This window comes from Budorcas taxicolor, chromosome 22, assembly GCF_023091745.1.
Source record: "Budorcas taxicolor isolate Tak-1 chromosome 22, Takin1.1, whole genome shotgun sequence".
Classification (NCBI taxonomy): Eukaryota; Metazoa; Chordata; class Mammalia; order Artiodactyla; family Bovidae; genus Budorcas; species Budorcas taxicolor.
Window position 1 is genome coordinate 29824435 of NC_068931.1, and position 21783 is coordinate 29846217.

Consider the following 21783-nt stretch of genomic DNA (forward strand, 5'->3'; position numbering starts at 1 on the left):
ATTCCACAATATTACTTGTGTTTCATAGTGAGGAATTCCAGGTTGCAGCATTATGTGTTTGGGCAAGAAAGAACATACAGAGTATATCAAAGTGGAAACTTTAAGAAACTGACGCAGCATGGGTGCTCGGTGAATATTTTTTATACAAATACATTAACACTAAAAGTGATCATTCTTATAAAATAGATAGCTAATAGGAAGCTGCCATAAACATAGGGAGCTCAGTTTGCTGCTCTATGATAAATTAGAGGGGTGAGATGAAGGGAGGGGGAGAGAGGCTCAAGAGGAAGAGGACATGTTTGCACATGGCTGATTCACAATGTTGTATGGCAGAAACTAACACCACATTGTAAAGCAATTATATTCCAATGGAAAAAAAAAAGTGATCATTCTTTAACTGGAGCATGTTCCAAGGGTAGAAGTCAAAATGCTTGATGATGGATTATAGTTGCTGGTTTTATTTTCTAAATGTTTCGGAGATAAATGATAGGGGTAAAACTTGAAAATAAGGGAAAGAAGATAATACAATACCTTCTCCAACCATTATTTGATTCTTTCATTTCCTTATATCTGATGTTTTCTCTTCACTATTCCACAATCTGACTTTATTAGTATAAATGGAAAATATTTTACATAGAGGTGAGTATATTTTAGGTATTTAAGCATCCTATGCCCCCATCCTTTCTCTTTCCTCTTTCTTCATTCTTTCCATATTAAAATTTTTATTTAAAACTTGTCTAGATGTATCACACAGCTCCTATAAAAATGTGGTAGAATATATGCAAGAATGAGAAGATAGAGAAATCAGTGTAAGAGAGCTTCTTTGAGGCTTCAATCCTTCCTTTTGCTTTTCAGCTACCAGTTTTATTAGGATCTGGAAGTTATTTGATTCAGATTTTACCATCTCAGAAAGTCCTTGAGAGAAAAAAGCCAGTTACTTTTTTATAATAGTATTTCATACAACATAATGCCAATATTATGACATACAATACATTCCAGCAACACCATGATGTAGTGAAGTAGGAAACTAGAAGTTTCTATATGTACTATTATATGTAGCCTTATATATGTATAATGATATACATATAGACCACATTTATATTCATTATATACATATCACAGTTCCTCTGAAAGCATCACTGAGCACTTCACAGCCAATTACTAGGCTTAAATGTCAGTGAGAGGATGTGTTAATTTTTAAGTGAAACCAAAATGACTTTCCTATCTGAGCAGCCAATGAGATTCTGCATCTAAGGGATTTTCTCCTTCAAATGCCAAACTGGATACATTTGCACATGTTCTCCCTGAGGTATCAGGAAACTGGAAATTGCACATAACTTTAAAACAATTCAAGAAATTGCTTTTACAAGCTGGATGTTTACATCTATGTATGATTATTTTAAGTTTTGGATGTTAGGGGATTCCCAGAAATAACCAATCAAAATTGATTATTGATTTTCTTGTCTGTTACCTAATAAACATTTTACTGCTGATAGATTAGTGCTCAAGTTTATAGATTTAATGTTGATGTAAAGAATAATGATTGTTCCTAGACCAAAAATGTAAACAGAAATGAAGTTTGTTACATCAGATAAAGGACTATTATACTTGAAAGCAAATAAATCAATTCAGTTTTATTGTCATTATGACACTTGTTACTGGGAATTTATTAAAACCTCCTACAGAGAGAAAATAGTCATATGGGTATTTTCCTCTTTTACTTAACTAACTGATATACAGCTAAAATTTATAAGCAAAATGATCTCAACCCCTTTTCACTATGTTGTTTAGTCATTCAGTCGTGTCTGACTCTTTTGCAACCCCGTGGACTATAGCCACCAGGCTTCTCTGTCCGTGGGATTTTCCAAGCAAGAATACTAGAGTGGGTTGCCATTTCCTTCTCCAGAGGATCTTCCTGACCCAGGGATAGAACCTGTATCTCCTGCTTGGCAGGTGGATTCTTTACCACTGAGCCACCTGGAAAGCCTCCCCTTTTCGCTGTAGGAAACCATTTGTCACTGTTGACTGTTTTGTGTTACGTCAGAGGATTATTAAATTTTGTTTGTCATGTACCTCTTATGTAACCAGAAAATTCACCACATACTTTATATTAGCTTCTGGCTTATATTTAAGAAGTGAGCATATGAGAAATGTGTACCTAGGAACAGTAAAACATACTGGTTTCTTTTGGTGCATCTCAGAGTTTGTTTGTACGAAATTATATTTTAATTATTGAGTATATGCTAAAAATAGCAAGTATGTAATAAACACTATGATAACCATGCAGAATTGCTGAACAGCCCATTGCGTTACTGCCCAATTTTCAAACCCGTCTTTTCCTACCTAGCCATCTAGAACCACCTCATGAAGTGTCAACCAGAAGTCTGTAAATATATTATATTTTTAAAAACTCAAGTCTAAGTACCCAATTAACTGGATATTTTGCTGACAGATGACCAAGGTAGGAAAAAAAAAAGGAGAAGCAGCCATAAAAAGGAAACTAAAATAATTCAAGGAGTGGGTAGACTTCTTTTTTTCTGCCAATTCTATGTGTAGACACCAGGATCGTTGTTGCTGTTCTTCAGTTGCTAAGTTGTGTCCTACTCTTTTGTGACCCCATGGGCTGCAGTCCACCAGGCTCCTGTCTCCATGGGATTTCCCAGGCAAGATTACTGGTGTGGGTTGCCATTTACTTCTCCAGAGTGTCTTCCTGACCGAGGGATCAAACCCATGCCTCCTGAGTTTCCTGCTTTGGCAGGCAGGTTATTTACAACTGAGGCACCTGGGAAGCCCAAAATCCAGGATAGGGGATGTATAACATGAGAAAACCTTTTACTGTATGCAGGAAATCTCTGATTTCCCTTAATCAAGCAGAGGTACATTAAGAGTTTCCCCCCACACACTCAAGTTTTCTTGTGGAAAAGAATTTCCTAGAATTTGGAATTTATATTTTGACTGACTGTGGCAAAAAAATAAATCCATCCAGAAATTATTGATTAACTCTCCATTATATGTGAAGACACAGTTAGGAACACAAATCAAAGATAATATGACAAAGTGGTCCTTTCCATATTTTTCTATAATCATTATGGTCCAGTGGAAATTACATTACATGACTTCAACCAGCTTGAAATGAGTCTTCAATACAGATCCTTTCTTAATTTATTCTTCTTAATTTCTATTTCTAGTATGCTATCCCATGTTCAATGTCTTAATATAGACTATATAGTGAATTGTTGGATTTGGGAGTACTATAAAGTCCTTCACTTAACATGTCTGTTATATACTAGATGCTATGAACAGGATTAGAAGAAATAAGACCAAAGACCTTTTCTCTACGTATTATTAAGCAGACACTTAGAGGTGTTACACCCTCTGGACTCAAACCAAACCAAATGAGAAGCAATGAGTCTGAAAGGGAACAAATTCTCCAAAGTGTGACCTTGAAGTGAAGTGAAGTGAAGTGAAGTTGCTCAGTCCTGTCTGACTCTTTGCGACCCCATGGACTGTAGCCCACCAGGCTCCTCCATCCATGGGATTCTCCAGGCAAGAATCTTGGAGTGGGTTGCCATTTCCTTCTCCAGGGGATCTTTCCACCCAGGGATCAAACCCAAGTCTCCCACATTGCAGGCAAATGCTTTAAGCTCTGAGCCACCAGGGAAGCCCAAGTGTGACCTTATTGGTACTGAAATAGTCAATGACTAACAAAGATCTTACCTTTACAGCAAGGGACGGTTTATTCAGATCAATAATCCCACACATTTATGGAAACGATTTGCACAGCAAATATGAAAGACAGCTCCTGAAACAGCATCCATTGTGGTGATGGCAACTGATCCATTAAGAACCTCGGGTATCCACATCAGTCATTTCTAAAGAGTTGCTGTTAAAAAGAAGTCACTCCTACTGAGATGGAGTACACTTGACCTTGTCTGAGGCTCAGGCACTTACTCAGAGAGAGAGATATTGGATTTAGGTAACAGCAGGTGAGATCTGTTAGGACCAGAAAAATTATTTACAGGAGAGGCCATTTTTCTCTGAGTCCAGATATTTGTATGTGTTTGTTCTTAAGTAAGGTGGGAAGCCTATTGGTATTTCCCTCCTGTGGTTTAGCTGAGATCTCTGGTGCTTGCCAGGTGGCTCAGTGATAAACAGGAAAAAACCCACCTACCAATGCAGGAGACACAAGTGACTCAAGTTTCATCCCTGGATTGGAAAGATCCCTTGGAGTAGGAAATGGCATGAATTTGAGCAAACTCTGGGAGATAGCAAAGGACAGGGAAGTCCGGCCTGCTGCAGTCTATGGGGTCACAGAGTTGGACATGACTTAGTGAGTGAACAATGACAACAAGGAAATGGCAACCCACTCAGATATTCTTGCCAGAAAATCCTGTGGACTGAGGAGCCTGGTGGGTTGCAAAAAAGTCGGACACGACTGAGCATACACACACACTGGAACAGCATTGAGAACTTTATGGATTTTAGTGATGATTATGTTTTGTGTTTCTCATGTCAAGATTTCAAAGCATTTTATTAAGAACTTGAGTGCCCTCACTGGGTGAAAATGAAGAGCAGGTTGGCCATGAACCTAAGGGAGGGCTCTCTTCACTGGTTCGTGTTGCTTTTCATTCAGAATTCTATGATCTCTTGTGCCAGACATATGGCAGCCGGATGCTATCATGGCCTCGTCTTTCATTGTCCTTTCCCTGGAGACAATACGATCTCCATTTAAAACGTGTTTATGAAGTTGGACGAGTCTCTGAGGATGCAAGTGCTTTGTGTATTTACAAAACCAGAGGATTGTCTTTCCTGTCTATTGCTGCCTTTAGATACTTTGCTGAAAGGGCTGAAGACCTTCATGGCTGTGGGCATTTTCTTTCATGAACACAGGACACCAGGAAGAGCCCCTTGGCAGGCAGTGGGCATTCCATGACCGGCGTCTCATCTCTTTCCACAAAGTCTCTTAAAGATGATATGACTTCAGATTTCCTTCCTCATGTTAGAACTTTGCAGGGTCGGGGTGTGAAATCTGGCTTCCCCTAAGGCTCTAGTGTGAGTGCTGGCTTCATAAGCCATCTATGAAAAGGGTGTATGAACAGACTCTACAGATGCTACATCTAACTTCATTGTGCCAAAGAAACTGGAGGTTCTCTGCCACCAGGTTTTCTATTTCAAGACAGCTTACATATTTTTAGTGGTTTAACTTTTTTTTTTTTAAACAAGCCATCTTGTTGTTGCTGATAACTGACCTAAATGCTATGGTCAGAAGATGAAACATTGTTCACCTATTCCTTTTCAGCTCACAGCTCAGATTAGGGAAAGCAGTAAAATCCTTAAGTTAAGTCATCTGTTTATAGGGTTAAACAGTTTAAAACATGATTTGAATATTTGAGCCGAAATGGAACTAATATCTTCAAGATACCTTTATTTGGAGGCAAATCTCTTCTCTCATCTACCGCATCTCTCTCAGGGTGTGTGTGTTAGTCACTCATCCCCACTCAGTAACCCACCAGCATCCTCTGCCTATGGATTTCTCCAGGCAAGAATACTGAGTGGGTTGCCATTCCCTTCTCCAGCAGAGCTTCCTGACTGAAGTATCAAACCCAGGTCTCCCGCATTGCAGGCAGATTCTCTACCCTCTGAGCCACCAGAGAAGCCGTCTCTCCCAAGGATCACATGAGACCCTGGGTCCATGTACACGGGTAAAGTAATATAAAGGCACACCCCTGGCTCTCTCGTCTTTAATTTTAAGGATTTTTGCCCCATCACAGTTTCCCTTTCTCCTTTGTGGCCTTTTTGTATCTTAAGAGTGATGATGAACTAGCCCTTAACTTGTATGCGACTCTGCATTTTCCTCCCTTCCTGTGGTTTTCTGACCTTTGTCTTCATGATCATAGAAGTGGGCTGGTCCAGCCTGATGCCTGGGTCCTGTGTCCCTTCTCTGCCTCAGTGATTTCCAACATCTGCCCCAGACAGAGATTCTTGCCAGGATCTGACACAGACCAGGAGTGAGGCCATTCGGATGCAATATCTTATTTAAATGCAGTATCTTATTTAAATGAATCTTTTTAGATTTTTATCTCTCATTAGTTCTATTTTATCTTTCCAGAGTTTAGTCCCTGAGAACTAGAACTAAAAACAGGAAGCAAGCTGAAATGAAAATCACTCCCTCTTGGAGACCTGCCTGTCCTACCCTGGAGCAAAACTCTTTCTTTAGGATGAGGTTTTTTTTCTTTCCCTAAGAGAGACCTGGTCCTTCAAACAGACCTCAAACACATCAGAAGTTTCCCTGAGACTCTTGATTTTTCTAGACATCCCACAGACCTCTCCATCTCAGTACGCACAAATTTGGGTTCATCATTAACATAAGCCTTCTTATCCTCCTCTTCTCCTGCTCTTTGTGTGTGATGTTACCCAGTCTTTCTTGTAGTTAAAAAAAAATTTTTTTTTGCTTATTACCTTTTTTTCTTTTTTTCAGATGCTAGTCCATCTGCTGGGACTATTTCTCTAGTAAGTTTCACTCAGCTAGTACTTTTAATCAAGAGAAACTCACCAGAAGTGCTATTAATACTTCTTTCAGAAATCTTATATCAAATCTCAAGTCTCGGCTAGAAGTTCCTATTGCATACTTTCTTGATAATTTCTTTAAAAAAGAAAAAAAACTTTTTATTTTGTATTGGGGTATAGCCAATTAAAAATGTTGTGATAGTTTCAGGAGAACAGTGAAGGGACTCAGCCATCCACATACATTTATCCACTCTTCCCCAAACTCCCCTTCCCTCCAGGCTGCCACATAACATTAGGCAGTGTTTCCAGTGCTATCCAGTAGGTCCCTGTTGGTTATCCATTTTAAATATAGCACTGTGTATATGTCTTAACCCTTTTTACTTGTCTATAATCCCACTAGACTCTGAGTCCCTTGAGGCTTAGGACTGTGTCTTGTTTATTACTGTATTATCAGAGCCTGTGTGATTGTGTGTGGTGTCAGTTACTCAGTCGTGTCCGACTCTTTGTGACGCCATGGACTGTAGCCCACCAGGCTCCTCTGTCCATGGAATTTTCCAGGCAAGAATACTGGATGGGTGGCCTTTCCCTTCTCCAGGGTTAGGAGACGCAGGAATTGAACCCCCATCTCTTGCATTGCAGGCAGATTCTTTACCATCTAAGCCACTAGGGAAGCCCTTATCAGAGCCTGGGAAATGGTTATATATATATATATATATATATATATATATATATATATATATATATAAATGGTTATGATAAATATGATATATATCAGATATATATGACTATGATAAACCATATATAAAATGATTATGATTATATGATATATATCATATATGGTTATGATAAACCATATATGTAAATGGTTCTCTGATTTTATATATATATATATATATATATATATATATATATATATATATATATGGAGAAGGCAATGGCAACCCACTCCAGTACTCTTGCCTGGAAAATCCCATGGATGGAGGAGCCTGGTAGGCTGTAGTCCATGGAGTCGCTGAGTTGGACACGACTGAACCACTTCATTTTCACTTTTCACTTTCATGCACTGGAGAAGGAAATGGCAGCCTACTCCAGCGTTCTTGCCTGGAGAATCCCAGGGACAGGGGAGCCTGGTGGGCTGCCGTCTGTGGGGTCGTGCAGAGTTGGACATGACTGAAGCGACTCAGCAGCAGCAGCAGCAGCATATCATATATATATATATATATATATATATATATATATATATATATATATATGTATATATGTATATCACAACCATTTCCCAGGCTCTGTTAAGGGCTTCCCTGGTGGCTCAAACAGTAGAGGATCCACTTGCAATGCAGGAGACCTAGCTTTGATCCCTGAGTTGGGAAGATCCCCTGGAGAAGGGAATGGCAACCCACTCCAGTATTCTTGCCTGGAGAATTCCATGGACAGAGGAGCTTGGCGGGCTACAGTCCATGGGGTCACAAAGAGCTGGACATGACTGAGTAACTGACACTTATATATATATATATATATATATATATATATATATATATATATATATAACATATATATTCATGTATGTATATAACATGCTACCCGCTTCTTGTTTGCTCCACATGCATCAGGTTTCAGTGATTCAGCTGCTTGGACTACTATTGAATCAATTCCTCTTCCTTCTTCCTCTAATCTGATTTCTGCCTGGTTATGGAAGGGTCTTCTTACCTTCCTGCCTCGAGGCATATTCCTCCTAAATTTATCACATATGTTAGCTCCAGAATTATCTTTCTAAAAGGGAAATCTGATCATGCCATTTACTACTCAAAGTCCCTCTATGGCTACCCGTCTACCATGGATGTCAGACTGCAAAACACAACATAATACCAGGTGCCTCCTACTTTGTTCTTCATGACATTTCCTATCTCCTACCTCCCATGCACCTGTGTTTCATTTAAATCCCGCCAAACTTGTCATGGTTCCTCAAATGAGATGTTATATTACCCCACTGTACCTTATTGCCAGCTCTTCTTTCTGCTTACAATCTCCAATTTAAAAGTTAACTTTTGAAAACTAGCTGCTCAGGCAGGACTCCCTTGCCTACTGTAGAACCAGTCCAGGTGCCCCGCTTGCCCTTCCTGGAATCTTCTGCATAACTGTTTATTTTAAGGTGGTCTTAAGACTCCAAAGGCTCCTTGGACACTAATAAATATGTACTTTTGAAGTGTGGACATTCTGCTGTTACCCTATAGCAGTTTTATCTTTCCAACTAAATTTATTTCTTTTGAACTTTTTGTGATTTGTAAGGCTTCATGCTAAAATTGTCTCACATATTTCAAGGCCATTATCCATCACTACAGAATGAATGCTTTCAGTCTGCTGAATGTTAAATATCAAAAAAGAACTACTGGTCCTTCTCCCTGGAGCATGACACTCTGTTTCCTTTGAAAACCTACTCATTCCTCATAGCGATACTTTTTTCTTTCCTTATATGTTCTCCTGGGACTGCTTTCTCATATCTGCCTAAGAGAGAGAACACTGTGGCACATGGCAGTGTTTTGAGAGCTGCCAGCAGAAATGAAAGAGATCGTTCACAGAGTGGCTTTGCCAGGGAACACCTCCAACCATGTGTTGGGATTCTCATCTGATACACTTCCTGTAGGTATAAAAAAATACAGCTATGAGGTGGACCTCACCTCATTCTGCTCATTCATTTATAACCTCCAAATAATCATGGAATTGCTAAGTGCTGTATTCTTGCCTGGAGAATCCCAGGGACAGAGGAGCCTGGTGGGCTGCCATCTATGGGATCGCACAGAGTCAGACACGATTGAAGTGACTTAGCATGCATGCATGGATTGGAGAAGGAAATGGCAATCCACTCCAGTATTCTTGCCTAGAGAATCCCATGGAAGGAAGAGCCTGGTGGGCTGCAATCTATGGCCTCATACAGAGTCAGACATGACTGAAGCGACTTAGCATGCATACATGCCTGCTTTGGAGGAGGAAATGGCAACCCACTCCAGTATTCTTGCCTGGAGAATCCCAGGGACAGAGGAGCCTGATGGGCTGCCGTCTGTGGGGTCACACAGAGTCGGATACCACTGACGCGACTTAGCAGCAGCAGCAGCAGTGAATACCAAAATGAGGAAGGCGGAGACCTTTTTTCCCCACCGAACTTATAATATAGTAAGTAGACTAGATAAGCTTTAAAAATGCATGCATAAAGTTCAGTGACAGACCAAAAAAAAAAAAAAAAATCCTCTAAGGTGAGCCTGATCAATGGGAAGTAGTGGAGAGAATTGGGAATGAAAGATGATAGTTTGGTGTTGACCATATTGAGTGTGAAGTGCTTATGTGACATCCAGACGGAGCTGTTGTCATTAGTCAGGATGACATTACAAGCATGGCCCTCAAGAGAAGATCCTCTGCTGATAACATAGATGTGGGATTCACCAAGTGAAAGAAGATATTTGAAGCTGCATAAAAACTGATAAAAGGAGGTTAATGGCAGCGATATTTAAGGGATATTAGACCCGGAAAATGGAACCTGCAAAAGAGAGAAGGAATAGTTGGTGATTTCAGAAAGATCATGAGTCGGGGACAACATTTCAGAAGCCAAAGAAGGATATTTACAAAGAGAAGAGTGGTCTGCAGTCAGATATCGCCAGGAGGTTGATCACAAGGCAGAAAGAAGAGTCCATCAGTTTCTGCATTGAGCAGGCATGGAAACAAACCAAAGAAACACATCTCTTTGGTTCTTCTCTTTGCTGAGATCATTTAACTGCTACATTGAGAACGTTCAACATGCCTCACTTCACTGATCATCCAAATTGAGCTTCAGCTGCATCTTGAGCCTAGATTATCTTTGCAGGTCTTCCCTCATAGCTTAGTTGGTAAAGAATCTGCCTGAAATGCAGGGGACACAGGTTCAGTCCCTGAGTTGGGAAGATTCCCTGAAGAAGGAGATGGCAACCCACTCCAGTATTCTTGCCTGGAGAATTCCATGGATAGGGAAGCCAAACAGGCTACAGTTCAAGGGATCGCAAAGAGTCAGACATGATTATGTGACTGACTTTTTCACTTTTAGACTGTCTTTGCAGTTCTTCAGTCAGACTGAAATTTGGGACATGACTGTAGTATTTATGAAGTGCTCAAACCCCTCAGATCTTTCTTTGAGCAGAGAGAGCAAAATATGGTGGCAGAAGTCAGACTGGAGACCCACTGCCTGGCAAGGAAGTTCAGATGGTGGCTGCAGTGTGTTTGTCAAGAATCATGGCTATGAATAGAAGAAGAGCGACAAGAGAGAAGCCAGGAGAAGTGTGGCTAAAAAATAACCTTCATATTTTAAAAATGTGAGAGACGAGAATGTATAAATGCTGAGAAGTCAGTACAGTGGAAAAGATGGAAGATATGTGAGAGGAAAGAGCTGATGATAGAACAGGATCTTAGAAAGACAGCAAAACATGCTCTCATGTGCCACATTTCATGCATGGAGTTGGGCAAGGGAGCCATTCATATGGATACACAGCAGCTCACAGACACCAAGCATCACAGATGTCCTTAAGGAATCTGTCGAGCCTCTTTTCAATCTTGCATTGTATAGAGACTTTGGCAAATGCGATGAATTTATTTCTTAGTTCACATTAGCAAATAAGAAAAATATTCCCCAGAGTGCTACAGAAGCAGTTCCAAATATTCATTCCCTTAACTAGAACAAATCTCTTTGGTTCCTCTCTCTGCCGAGATCACTTAACTGCTGCACTGAGAATGTTCAACCTCCCTCACTTCACTGATCATCCAAATTGAGCTTCAGCTGCATTGTGAGCAGAGCTGAGACTGTCTTTGCAGTTCTTCAATCAGACTGAAAATCGAGTCATCGCCCTGGTTTTTATTAAGTGCTCAAACCTCTCTGAACGTTTTCTTCTACCAGTGGACTGTAATTTATATACTAAACAAATGCCATGCAAATTCTAATGCTCACAAACAATTTTCTCCCCTCTTGATTTAAAATGAAATCCTTAATCATTTGACCAGCTGGCCATCACTGGTATACATGGCTTAACCAAAGGCTGATTTAATTTGCACAAGTGTTTAATATCTCTAGACTGTGGTAAATAAATGTCTTCTAAATGGAGCAGGATGTTGTGTTCTTATGGATCAATGATATCATAATGGGAAATGAGTAGCGTTTATATTATTGCGCTTACTAGAGGGTGAGAAGATATCTTAGATTTCCTTCAAGTCAGATATCTGTATTTGGAGGGTCTTGTAACAAAGGGGTACAGAGCTTGGGACAGTTAGGGCTTTGGCTCATGTTGTTTTCTGAGCTGAAATATTGTTTCTTTAGCTTTAAGTCCAGTAGTGTCTCTTTCTGGGACTCTGGATCCTCCAGAATGGGGGAGACGTTCATCACGTGACCTCACATCTCACCTGTACACACAGATGACATATACATCACTACGTCTGCACCATCCAACTAGAGGGTTTCGTTGACTCTTGCACCAGCGGGTCCAAGTTCAGACTCCAGTTTCTAGCAGCTGTTAAAGGAAAAGTATTGAATGGGGGAAATAAGTGAATGTGTCCAGACCTTGTCATTTTGATATGTAAAGTTGGTAAAATTATCTGCCTAAAATCGTGAGGGCTAACTTCCTACTGGGATGGGTTTTCTAAAACTTAAAAGCTGTGATTCTCTCAGAACAGTTTATACCAGAAGTCTTCCCATAATCTGGTATTCTCAGAAAATCCCACAGTCTCACAACACCTGGCGGGGTGTTTCCTAGCTCTCAATTTGTGGATAATTTTCTGTTTCTCTTTTTCAAATTTTCATAGCTTTTTATGCTTTTTTTCTTTTTTGGGGGGGCATTTGACACAATCTGAGATGTAACAGTGCTACTTAAAAAAACTCATCCAATAAAAATTTTAAAAAAGACTACCCCCTCAAATTAAAAAAAAAATTTTTTTTACTGACTTGCAATTTATTTAAAGGAAGGGATTGCATTTATTACCCACAACAGAACTTAACACTATGCATTGCTTACAGATAGTGATTAATAAGCATTTTTATGTTGAACTTCATTAGCAACTATGATTTAAATGCAGCAGCAAAATGCTAAGGACTTTGGCACAGTGGTGGTGGTTTACAGTATGGAAGTGGGACCAAGGGATGATGCTAATCACCACTGAGTAATGACCCCTCATTTGGACTCTAATGAAGCCAATTTCAGGGACCCTGGCCTCCTGCTTGCCAAAGGCTGATAATGACTGAGCTAATTTGTGTCCCAGTTGCCAGCCAGTCATTTGCTAAGTAGATCAACATGGCATGGTGGTGAGAGAAACCCAACCAAATGGTAAGGATCTATAGGGAGTATCGGATACTTTCCAAAGTAACATTCTTTGTAGGAAAAGAAATCTCAATATTCCTTAAGTAATAGGACTCTATTCACAGTTGAGGTTTCTTGGTGTGCCTGGCACTGTATGAGACATGGTGAGGTAGGGTTGAGTAAAACAGGTGAGATGTTTTGTAGTTTGTTATGATAAAACTTACACATTACAGACAAATGGATAATCTTATCTAAGCATGTAAGATTAAATAGTCAAAGATCTACATATATAAAACATAGATGAGACAAGTTTCATTCAAAGGCAATGCTAGATACTGCCTTTCTCACATTATGGTCTTCAGTATATTTAAAATCTACATGTGAGTGCATTCCACAGTCACAACTGGATTTCAGCAGTGCTTTAAAGATAACTTAAAATGCATTATCTTTTCATTTACTAAAAAAATGAATCAGTCATCTTATAAAATTGTTTAACATCTGCAGGATTTATAAAGCAGAACAAAATAACCTTTTATTTATAAGTGGTTTATAAATACAAAGACTACAAAGGTAAACACGTTAGCAGTATATTATTTATCACACTTAATAAATTTAGGTGATTTAGAGGACTGTGGACTAGGAACATTTCCTGCCAAACACTAATTTTTGGAAACGAATTTATTTAGGAAATAAGAGTGTTTACATTTTAAGTTCTGGTTACATAGAAAAATCAGTATTAAATAAAGATGGCTTTATTAGATCTTGGCACTATATTTAAGGTACAAATGAAAACTTTAAGAGGGAAATATGACAATAAAACTTGCAGTTTAATGGTTTCTCTTATAACTAGAGAAAAAACAGGGATCTGTGATTGCTGAGTTACTTATAGTAGATAGGCTCATTCAAAATTCTTATGCATCAGAATAAATGATTGGTTTCAAAGTATTACCCTCAGATTATTTATTAATTACAAAGCTAAGAAGCATCTTTACAGCTGAGAAATACAGAGGATGTGCCACTAAGTAGTAAAAGCTAGCATTATTGATAATGAATGAACACATTATCTTGACAAAACTCTTTAATATAAGTGCAATATTTAGGGAACAGCGAAGCAAATGCAAATTGAAGGACATTCTTCAAAAACACTGTTTATTTATTTACTTTTGGATTTATTTTTGTCTGCACTGAGTCTTCGCTGCTGCACAGACTTTTCTCTAGCGGTGGCGAGGGCGGGCTACTCTCTAGGTATAGTGCACAGTATTGTCATTACCGCGGCTTCCCTTGTTGCAGAGCAACGGCTGGAGGACGCAAGGGCTCAATAGTTGAGACACATGGAGTTAGTTGCTCCTAAGCGTGTGGGATCTTCCCAGATCGGGGATCGAACCCATGTCTTCTGCACTGGCGAGAGGATTCTTTACCACTGAGTCACTAGGGAAGCCGAAAACAATTATTATATGCTCTGGCAAGATCTCAGTGACACGCAAAACAAAAAGATGGGAGAGCTATTCCATCTAGGTTAAGGAGACTAACGGGATGTGGCAACTATCTGCCCTTGCGATCCTTGACTGGATCCTGGATTGCTATCAAGGACGCTACTGGGACAACTGGCAGAATAAGAATATGGATTTCATATTTGATAATTATGGGCATCAACATTAATTATCCTGAATATGACAACTGACCTATGGTTATAAATGGAATGTGTTTGTTTTTAGGTGAAACAAACTGAAATATTTGAAGTGTCATTATGACCGCTCCTAACTCTCAAAGTAATTGGTTAAAAGAGAGAATAGATAGGAACAAAATATGACAGTGCTAGCAGTTAGTGAATCTAATCTACAACATTTATTAATATTTTAATGGACATTCATTATACTATATAGTTTCAATTTTCTATAAATTTGATATTTTTCAAAATATAAAGGTAGCAGAAAAATAGTCTCAGTGGTTGCTAAACCTAAGTTGGAAGAATTGCCAGGAGTATTTATTAAAAATGTAAATTCCTGTGCTTTACTCTCATATAGGGCCTCCCTACTGGCTTCCCTAGTGGCTCAGATGGTAAAGAATCGCCTGCAATATAGGAGACCCAGGTTCAGTACCTGGGTTGGGAAGATCCCCTGGAGAAGGGTGTGACAACCCACTCCAGTATTCTTGCCTGGAGAATCCCCATGGACAGAGAAGTCTGGTAGGCTGTAGTCCATGGGGTTGCAAAAGAGTCAGAAATGACTTAGCTACGAAACAACAGCCCTCATCTATTCAGTGGAACTGAAGTGGGGTCCACTTGGGCAAAAGCTACCTAAGGACACCGGAAGTAGATAGAAGCACCAACTCTGTGCAAGTCTATTCATGAATACAATATTATTCTGTTGACGTGGTCTAGCCCATCCATGCCTTCACTAGGCTACCAACAAGGCCAGATGAAAATGAAGAGCACTTGCTGGGTCTGGTGCTCTGGGAGGGACTCTGGAACCCTAGTGCTATAAAAGAATACAAATCCTACATGAAAGTTCTAGCCTGTCCATCATTAATGGGATAAAGGTACTTTCTAAGTTTTGTACCCAGGCTCTTGTCTGCCCACAGATACATGATTACCAGCCAGTTACCGTCCATTTTCTTGGGAAGAGTGTGAGAGACAAGGATCAGATGCTAGTAAACCCAGCATGTGGATGTCCTTTGAACTGAGCCATATATATCTGATATGGGTTTTATTAAGCGCTGTAAATTTATGAAAATTGAGGGATCATTCATACAACATACAGTTCACTCATATATTACACAAGTTTAAAGAGAGTTTTATTATATTTACAAAGTTGTTCAAGCATCACCACTATTTAATTTCAGAATAGCTTTATCACCCCCCAGAGAGAACTCTGAATCTATTAGTAGTCAAGCACCATTGTCTACTCCCTCTAGCTTCTGGAAAATGTAATCTATTTTTTCTGTGTCTATGGATGTGCTTATTCTGGATGTTTCACATAAATAGAATCATTCAATTATGTGGCCCTTTATGTCTGCTTTTTTTTACATAGCGTATTTTCAAAGGTCATCCAAGGTGCAGCATGTATCAGTATTTTATTCTTTTGTATAGCTGGATAATATATCATTGTATGAATATAACACATTTTGTATATCGATTAGTTACTTGATTTGTTTTCCCCCCATTTTATAGCTATTCTGGGTAATATCTACTATGAATACTTGTGTATAAGTTTTTGTGTGGACATACATTTTCACTTTTCTTGGATATAATTTACCCAGGAGTGGAATTACTGGGTCATATGACACCACCATTATGGCAGAAAGTGAAGAGGAACTAAAATGCCTCTTGATGAAAGTGAAAGTGGAGAGTGAAAAAGTTGGCTTAAAGCTCAACATTCAGAAAACGAAGATCATGGCATCTGGTCCCATCACTTCATGGCAAATAGATGGGGAAACAGTGGAAACAGTGTCAGACTTTATTTTGGGGGCTTCCAAATCACTGCAGATGGTGATTGCAGCCATGAAATTAAAAGAGGCTTACTCCTTGGAAGAAAAGTTATGACCAACCTAGATAGCATATTGAAAAGCAGAGACATTTCTTTGCCGACTAAGGTCCGTCTAGTCAAGGCTATGGTTTTTCCTGTGGTCATGTATGGATGTGAGAGTTGGACTGTGAAGAAGGCTGAGCACCGAAGAATTGATGCTTTTGAAATGTGGTGTTGGAGAAGACTCTTGAGAGTTCCTTGCACTGCAAGGAGATCCAACCAGTCCATTTTGAAGGAGATCAGCCCTGGGATTTCTTTGGAAGGAATGATGCTAAAGCTGAAACTCCAATACTTGGGCCACTTCATGAGAAGAGTTGACTCCTTGGAAAAGACTCTGATGTTTGGAGGGATTGGGGGCAGGAGGCGAAGGGGACAACCGAGGATGAGATGGCTGGATGGCATCACTGACTCGATGGATGTGAGTCTGAGTGAACTCTGGGAGTTGGTGATGGACAGGGAGGCCTGGCCTGCTGCGATTCATGGGGTCACAAAGAGTCGGACATGACTGAGTGACTGAACCGAACTGAACTGAACTGATGATATCTCCATGTATAACTTTTTGGGGAACCAGCATATACTTTTCCAAAGTAACTGCACAATTTTATATTTCTACCAGCAGAATATGAGGGTTCCAATTTCACCACATTCTTGCCAACACTTGCTTTCTGTTTTGTTTTTTATAGTAACCATTTTAATGGACATGAAGTAGTAACTCATTGTGCTTTTGTTTTGTATTTTCCTGTTTAGTAATGTTGAGCATCTTTCTATTTACTTATTAGCCATCTGTACGTCTTCTTTGGAGAAATGTCTTCAAATCCTTTCTCTATTTTTAATTTAGGTTAGTTTTATTGTTATGGAGCTGCAGTAGTTCTTTATATATAGGATATTAATCTATTTTTTGTTTCATTGCCTGTGCTTTTGATGTTATAGTCAAGAGATCGATTGCCAAATCCAACATCATGAAGATATTCCTCTATGTTTTAAGAGTTTATAGTGTTAACTCTTCTACTGAAGTCATTGAACCATTTGAGTGAATTTCTTATATGAATTAAGAGTACAACTTTCATTCTTACGATGTAGATTTCCAGTTTTCCCAACATTGTTGAAAAGACCGTCTTTTCTCAATTGAACCGTCTTGGCACCATTAGCAAAAAATCTCCTTCCAGGTGGGGTGGAATGGAGCCTCTTCAATGGGGCCAGGAGTTTGGGAATTTGAGCAGGGCTGATTCTCAGGGGAATGGCAGGGCGAGCTGCCTGGTGTTAGCTAGTTTGATGGACAATGACAGACACAGCATCTTCCAGCACCTGGTCAGCTACTATCATTAAAAACAATGATGCCACCAGCACTTCTGTTCCCAGAGAAAGTTCCACTAGATTCCTCCACCTCCAGCATAAGCTTTAAACCTAGCCCATGAAATTCCTTCTCATATGACCCAGTTGCTTTTCAAGCAGCTGCCTCTGTGCTGGGACTCAGAACAAATCGATGAGAGTGAGCCCTTCAAGAGTGGTGTCTTGGTCTCAGCATTCTGGTTCTCTGAGACAAAAGCCCCACCAGTTTGCAAAGCCAGATGTTATGGGGGTTCAGCTTCCCAGTGCTGGTCCCCTGGTCTAGGGAACCCAAAATGGGGCTTGATCTCCTCACTGCTCAGGGAGACCCTCCCATTTAGGAGTCACCACACTGGAGGTATGGGTTCTGATAAGACTACACCTCAGCCCCTCCTACTATCTTGGTATGGCCTTTTCTTTCTATCCTTACTTATTAACAACATATCTGTTCTGCTGGTCTTCAGGTCATTCTTGGAGATAGCTATCCTATATGCAATGGTAGTTTTGGTTTAGGAGGTGACAATTTCAGGATTTTCCTGCTCCACCATCTTGGTCCTGCTACTGCTAAGTTGCTTCAGTCATGTCCGACTCTGTGCGACCCCGTAGACGGCAGCCCACCAGGCTCCCCTGTCCCTGGGATTCTCCAGGCAAGAACACTGGAGTGGGTTGCCATTTCCTTCTCCAATGCATGAAAGTGAAAAGTGAAAGTGAAATCGCTCAGTTGTGTCTGACCCTCAGCGACCCCATGGACTGAGGCTTCCAGGGTCCTCCGTCCAGGGGTTTTCCAGGCAAGAGTACTGGAGTGGGGTGCCATTGCCTTCTCCCATCTTGGTCTAGACCTCCCTTATTTGTGTACTATAAACTAAAGGACACATTATATTAAGTACCCAGTAGTACCTATTATTTTTATCTTCTCACCAGATTTTGGTTCAGTCACATGACAAGTTCCAAATTTAGGCCATGACGTTTAAAGTGAACTGATTGAACCCTCTCACAGATGGGACTGTCTTATGAAAAGAAAAGAAAATCTTATTTTACTAAACCTACAGTTCTACCTGCACTGTGCTAGATCTATATAATTGATTCTTTCACATTGATTGTTGACAATTTGATTGGTTCTTTGTGACCAACATTAGTGACAGAAGCCAAAAGAGTTTGGCCTACAAATATTGAACTTGGTAGCGTTATGAAATGTTAACTCACATCAAGCAGCCATGTAGCAGTTCAACAACACACCCATTGGGAGGTTGAGGAACAAAAAAGCCACAGAGAAAAAGTCGTTTGAGTGACGGGGCAAATTCTAGGTCAACTACATTTGGAAAATGTTCTTTCTCCATCTAATATTCAGGGTTTCATAAAAATATTCCAGGGCAACAGTATAAACTTGGTAATGAATTGGCACAGCCAGGTGAATGCTGAAGTGAAAGTGTTAGTCACTTAGTTGTGTCCGACTCTTTGTGATCCCGTGGACTGTAGCCCACCAGGCTCATCTGTCCCTGGAATTCTCCAGGCAAGAGTACTGGAGTGGGTTGCATTCCTTTCTCCAGGGGATCTTCCTGACCCAGGGATCAAATCTGGGTCTCTTGCATTACAGGCAGATTCTTCACCATCTGAGCCACTTGGGAAGCCCAGGTGAGTGTTACATGAGTGGAAATTATATAAAAATGGACTTTAACCAATTAGTACTTCTGGGATTTCTCACTTTGGAGAAATAAAATCAAAAACAGAGACAAGGATAGCAAAAAAAAAGCAAGAGAATTTGAAACATAGGTATTTAAATTTGGGTGGTTGATGCTGAAAATTTTGCCCTCTAAGGATTCTTTGGATAGGTAAAGGGAAAGGAATTAAAATTGTTTTCTTTTTGACCCCAGAGAATGACAAGCTTGCTACCTCAAAAAATAACACAATCAGATTGTGTGTTTGTGTTCAAACTCACTAGCAGGTAAGGTAAGCAGGATTTGTTTGAAGAAATTTTGCTTTTTCTGACTTAGGGATAAAGACAGATATTGCCACTACCACAGTTCTGATTTAACTAATTAGCTTCTGAAAGAAAATAGTTCTGGTTTCCATTTTTCAAATTCCACTGAAAAGGGGCTTGTTTATTACAGTAATTATGCTATAAGCATCCATTTAAAGAAAACTGCTATGGAAAATTTGATGAAAATGGGCTTTAAGCTTTCTTTGGACCCCATGATTTAAGCTTTTTTTTGAAAAACAGAGCAATCTACAGAAACCTGAGTCTGTAAAGTGGCATTTTCCACCCATCTAAATTCATGTTGAGTATTAAGCACTGGTAGAGTCTGAAATGAGGAACAAACAGTCACTTAGACAGCATATATTGCAGAAATATCCCATAAAGATGCAAGAGTCGGCATTAATCATCTGAGCGGGACAATGGGTGACCTTTTCTAATAAGAATGGGAGCATCTAAAGTGAACATTAAATTTCACTGCGGCCCTATTTGCTGTCTATCTGTGGCATTCATCACTGCTGAGATATAAACGTACTCAGACTTTTGGAATCTGACAATCATACTTCCTGGAGACGGAATGTTCTGAGGAGTGCAGAAAGCTTGTTCACCCCTCAATTTTGGCAACCTTAGAGCCATTATGGCTGCGTGTCTCTTTCATTATGAAAGCAGAGCAGCTGTTGAGTGAGCAAGGTTAACAAACCTTGGAAAAATATTAAAGTTAATTTGTTTTTAGGGCTTTCCTAAACCCAGAAGTTGGAAGAAGATTATTTTATATGGGCCCATTAGTCTTTCAATAGTTGAATCTGCAGAGCTACTTTTAAGATTGACTCTTTGGGTTTTAAGTAGATATTATTGAGGGTGCGCATCTGTTTAACTGGAATGTGGAGTCACGAGGGGCTGATGGGTTAGCGTAGAAAGTGCTTTGGACTAATGACCTGTTCAAAGACTGGAGAGTCATGAAATCTCAGCTCAACTTCTGACATTTAAAAGCCTTTGAAAATTAACTGGTGAATAGGATCAATGTCCATACAGAATCAAAACGGCTAGGTGGAGAGAGAAAAAGTAAGTATAAAAGGTGATTTGGGTGAATTCAAACTTTAAAATTAAAATCAGTAAATTTAAGTCAAGCAAATTTGGGCAAGTGGTAGGGAAGGACGACATAGAATGTCCTGAGGACCCATCACATCTACTTCTTAGGTACTCCAAAGCTATGCAGTCTTCTCTGAGCCTCGGCTTCTTCATCTTGAGCTTGCTATGATGAGTCGGCCTGTGGATTTAATTTGAAGCTTAAATGTAATAGATAAAATCATAAGATTAAATATAATAATGTCTTAGAGCTTAATCTTTGTGTGGTTGGTGAATTACACAAACGTTACTGAGGGCTGTACAAATAGTCTGAGGGAGTTGCATTTTTTAGAAACTCTGATGGCCTTTCAGATAGAAAAAACAGAGTACTTTTAAGACTTAAATATTAATGCATATATATGGAATCTAGAAAAATGGTACTGATGAACCTATCTACAGGAGAGCAATGAAGATGCAAACATGGAGAAGGAACTTCTGGACACAGAGGGGGAGGGAAAGGGTGGGAAGAATTTAGAGAGTAGCACTGAAACTTATGCATTACCATGTGTAAGATGGCCGGAGGAAATTTGCTGTATGTTATAAGAAGCTCTTTACAGCATCGGACCTTGCTTCTATCACCAGTCACATACACAGCTGGGTATTGTTTTTGCTTTGGCTCCATCCCTTCATTCTTTCTGGAGTTATTTCTCCACTGATCTCCAGTAGCATATTGGGCATCTACTGATCTGGGGAATTCCTCTTTCAGCATCCTATCATTTTGCCTTCTCATACTGTTCATGGGGTTCTCAAGGCAAGAATACTGAAGTGGTTTGCCATTCCCTTCTCCAGTGGACCACATTCTGTCAGACCTCTCCACCATGACCCGCCCATCTTGGGTTGCCCCGAGGGCATGGCTTAGTTTCATTGAGTTAGACAAGGCTGTGGTCCTAGTGTGATGAGATTGACTAGTTTTCTGTGAGTATGGTTTCACTGTATCTGCCCTCTGATGCCCTCTCACAACACCTACCATCTTCCTTGGATTTCTCTTAGCTTGGGCATTGGGTATCTCTTCATGGCTGCTCCAGCA